The sequence below is a fragment of the Lepeophtheirus salmonis genome, chromosome 5, assembly GCF_016086655.4.
Source record: "Lepeophtheirus salmonis chromosome 5, UVic_Lsal_1.4, whole genome shotgun sequence".
NCBI lineage: Eukaryota > Metazoa > Arthropoda > Copepoda > Siphonostomatoida > Caligidae > Lepeophtheirus > Lepeophtheirus salmonis.
The window spans coordinates 66,397,373-66,402,283 of NC_052135.2; the positions used below are offsets into that span (position 1 = coordinate 66,397,373).

Here is a 4,911-nt window from a genome sequence, read left to right on the forward strand (position 1 = left end):
TTATTTATCCTGTTATTGATATGCAAAAAAAAAAAATAGAAAAAGGAAATTGTCAAAAAAAAACAAAAAAAACTCTCATGTTGATCCCCAATTTTACTCTTAGTCCAACAATGACTTAAAATAACTATAACTCTGCTACAAATCCTCAAGGTTACTCTACGTCTTGTATGAACACACATAAAAGTTCAGACAGGTTTTTGAATATCATTGAATGTGGTAAGAATGGGAATTTGCAACAAAGGAGTTAATTAATAATGACATCAGTTAAGGAAAAGAAAATTCATTCTTCTGATTACCAATTCCCAAAAAACAGGCGAGCTCAATATTAATAAGATTAACATCAAAAATAAAAATATTATTTTTACTTTTTTGATTAAATCTCTACTACCAATCTATTAGAGATTTGTGACCAAATTTTGGGTTGCCGCCAACCTATTGAGAAATATTTATCGACCACCTAATAATAATATTCTAAAACTATAAGAAATTTAGCTATATTTATTAAATTTGTGAAAGAACGAAGGGCGAACAACACTATTTTTATCTAAAAATCACAAAATTAAAAAAAAAAAAAATGTAGAAAACAAATTTACTACAATATTATTCTTATCTTATAGTACTATAAAGTGTACATAGAAAAAAGAATTCCATAAGGAAATCAATATTTTATTGGATTTAAAAACAAAACAAAAATCAACAACTTCTTCGCAATCAAACAGTGGTTACGTGACGGTCAGACTCGGTTACTTCCATTATTTGATACACATGTTCCACAATTAGTCTTCCAGAGTGTTGTGCATCTCTAAGATCAAAATTTTCGGAACAGAATCGACGAAACCAAAATTGCACGTGATTGACTGGTACAATATCAAAACCGTTAACACAATTTACTTTTTCAGCCGCCTTCCTTGTGTTCTCGCCTTGTTTGAAGAAAAACTGTAGATATGGCGTATTTTATTTTTGCTTATGTTCATCTTTGACAACTACTCAAACAATACTGAGTCAAACAAGCTATTGCAATTATAGAATGTGAGATACACATGACTAAATCCTTCTCTTGGAAAAAAAGTGAATTTATTTTTACTACACCTATTAAATCAATTGCCTATAAAAAGATTTATGCGTGACATTTTTTTAAATAATAATCAAAATAAGATGATTTGCTGATTTTTAAATAAATTTGAGTCAGTAAAATTGCAGAAAAATAGTTTGTTTAGTAAAAAGTTAAAACGTCAATACCCTAAATGTCCTTTTATACACAATACAACTCATTAAAGCCTATTCTTGTGATGTATCACGTCTTTCCACAAACACTCAAAATACATGCATACACTTTTTAAGTAATTATTGTCACTGCATTGATATATTATAATGCCTTTGGGTATGGCTATCAGAAAAGCAACTTGGATTATTATTTATGTTATCCATAAAAATTGATAAATTATAATTGATCCATTAAAAAATAAACCGTAATTAAATGAAATATGAACACATTTGATTAAAAACACCATCATACGGCTTATCATTTTATAAAAAGAGCCATTGGGTTGACATTACTCAAAGTGTTATTAAGGAAGGGCCTTAGAATTTAATTTTGTAAAATAAGTCATTTTATACTAGAGTAGGAAAAAATAGAAAGTAAATCGGAAAGTTAGAAAAAATACTCCAACAAAAAAAAAAAAAAAAATCATCAAAATTTTGCCTCTACCAATTTTATTTACAATTATGGCTAATCAATAATAACAATGTACATAGATATTTTATAAACACTTCAAGTTAACTCATTAACAGAAAAAACGTGGAAATTTTAATTAAATATACAAATGCAACAAAAATAACAAGGTAAACTCTCCAAGTGCATTCATATACATTATCAAAAAAATAAATTAAATTCCTGATTCGTTTAAAATAATATTTGAATGAAATTTATTTGTTTAATCATAGATAACAAAAAAATGTGCTGCCTTTTTTTTATGGAACTAATAAAAATTTGCATCTCACTTCTTTTTTATCTTTAGGTTTTCTAATTCAATGTCAAAATATTTATTGCATATTCTAATGAAATATTCAGGCAAGTTTCACACAGTAATAGAATTGTGATAAAAAGGGTAAATGTAGATACCCTTATTCAGTGTAAGACTTTATTTATTAAATATATTTAAAAATTTTGATTAATTTAATTTAAAAATGCCTGAATTTCTAAGCAATAACTTAGTTCTATCCACTCAGAAGAGCAATATCCATCGATTAAGGCCTACTTTTGGAGCATTTAGGGATCCCTTTAAACTAACATTGCTCTTATTTATCATGAGAGGAAGAAATGAATTCAATGAAAGGAAACATCAAGACCTCATTCCATTTGTTTTATTTTTCCTCAAAAGTGGCTCTCGTTGTTAGAATGGTGGATTGTATTATCCGTGAAAAGTACGGCGAAGAACTCTGCCCTTCAGATTGGCTTGTAATAAGGTCTTCAAAATACAAACAGAACCTGAAAATTGAATATATGTATTATCTCTCAAGTCCAAGGGAAAATATATGAGGTTAAAAATGAAATATTACCGATTCCACCAAGGCTTGAAGAGTATGACTCCACTCATTGGAGATCCTAGAAGCAATAAAAGCTAGGTAATTCTCTAGATTAGAGAGATTCGGGATGGTTCTTCTGTGTTATTACTTATCATTATATAATTCAATGATAATTGATCGATACTACGTTATATAATATACTGAGTGATATATTGGAGGAAAGGAAAAGAGCAAGCGAGGAGTCTATTAACAACTCACTTGAAAACCTCACTTCTTGATCTGATTACTTATCTACCGGTTTTTCCTTTTTCTTTTCCTCCTTTATTAATTAAATTTAATATTTCAAATTCTTCATTGTTTTTTATTTTTATAATTCTTATTTGGATGATTTTATCATTTTTGACTGATGTGATATGTGTAAATAGTATTTAAAAAAAAAAAAAATGAATGAAATTCTGGTAAATTTTTTTAAACCTCTGCCAACGAAGTTAAACGGTGATTATGGTTTGTTTCGGTTTATTTGCAATCAGTAATACTGAAAAAGTTCAAGATCGATTTTGGTGGAACTTTGTGTAATGTTACATCTAATTAAAGTATGCCCCATTAAATTTGAAATATGAAGGTCACACAAAATATCTTTTTTTTTATTTTTAAAGCAGAATTATGGATATACTTGGGAATTAATTTTTGTAAAACTCTGCAGAAAGCTTATGCATTTTCATAGTAAGAGGCTATTAAATTTTGAGAGGTCAACTGCAAACAAAACGCGGCTATTTAATTTTTAAAGCAGAAATACGGATAAAGTTACCAATCGGTTTCGGTAAAGTGTTGTAGGAAATTTATATACGTTAACAGTAACAGGGCACTCAAGTTTGTGAGGTGAAGGTCACAAAATCTGTTAAAATGAGAAATCGACGATAACTTTAGAATAAATTTATATGTATAACTCAAACTAAATTTCGAGTCAATGTCAAATGTCAGGGTCCCATAAAACAAATTGCGATATTTAACTCAAATTTGTTGATCTTTTTTAGGGAAAACGATTTTAAGCGGAGTTTTGTGCTCTACCGAGTGCCCATTCTAGTCTTATCAACAGATAACATGCTACTTGAACATTGTTATCTTACATTTTTCAAAATGATGGGAACGATATTATCTGTGCTCACAGGGATATACCCTATGGAAGATTTTATATTAAGCACCTTTCACTTTACTTGATGCTATTTTTATTTTATTTATAAAAAAAACCTTTTTTCTTCCTTTTAAAAATTAAAAACAATGCTGTTCTAATTTGGTTGGCTCATTTAGCATTTGAATATACTGTCTATGTTAAGAATGTTTATCTCTTCAAAGACATTTTGAAGACTTTTTTATTTCAAAAATAATTTTTTATATAAAATATTGTTTATGACTAAATTAAAAGATTACTATGCAAAAAGTCATTAAATTAAATATTAAAATAGTGTAACAAAGGTCTCAAAAGGTTTGACCTTTTTTCGAAAAAGGTATAAAAAAAATTATTTCCTTCATTTGATAAATATGAACAAAAAAAAAAAATAATTTAGAAAAATGAAAAGCTCACGAATTTAAAAAAAATTGATATCAGTGGGAAACTTTGTAAAACATATTCAACACCTGCCTTCTCTGCAAAAAAAACCTAACATAGGCCCTGCTTATGGAAACTTATTTGAACTTGCTAGATGTCATCATTTCCCCTTTTCCTCTATAATAGATCATATTCAATAGTTTCAGCGGCATTGTTTATTTTCAATCCTTACATGATTTAGACTATGTTGTTATCTGTCATTAATATGAAAATTAAAATACATACTAAACCGGATCCATCTTGTTTTGTTCCATATCTATATTTGGTAGATGAAAAATGTTACAAATTTTAAGGCATCCTCTGCGAAAAATAATTGTTACTTCGATAATATTAAAAACATACTTGAGTTTTTGAAATGAAAAATTTAATTATCTTTCATTGTTATTTATTTTGGAACAAACAAACGAACAAAAATAGTTTGCTTTTATTCTCAATTAAATCATTCATTTTTATTATAGAATGATGTTTATGATATCTAGGAAATTATTCAGCAAAATTTGTTCCACATAAACAGTTAAAGTAGTTCTAACAACAAAATGAAAACAAGGCTAGTTGGTGCACAGGACGAGCGGTGCTTAAGTACTCTCTTGGAATAATTAATTATTAGGGGTGCATTATAAGGGATAAAAATTGTATGTATTTTTGGGAGGTTGAAAAAAAATCAACAAGGTAATCCTGCAATTCGAAGAATATAGAGTAGAGTAGCTAAGCTGTCATGAGGGGTCATTGGATCAGCTACCATCAGTTGTGACAAGGGAGGTGGGGGAGAAGGAAATCGA

General features: G+C 28.3%; 1 long non-coding RNA gene across 1 annotated transcript; it reads right to left on the reverse strand.

Annotated features, from left to right (window-relative positions):
- Positions 1-469: 469 nt before the first annotated feature.
- On the reverse strand, positions 470-2,790 carry LOC121118456 (uncharacterized). The gene is made up of 2 exons (XR_005864456.2): positions 2,560-2,790; positions 470-2,488 (listed from the first exon to the last, which is right to left on the reverse strand). It is a non-coding gene; the product is annotated as an uncharacterized lncRNA (long non-coding RNA).
- Between the last annotated feature and the right edge of the window lie 2,121 nt (positions 2,791-4,911).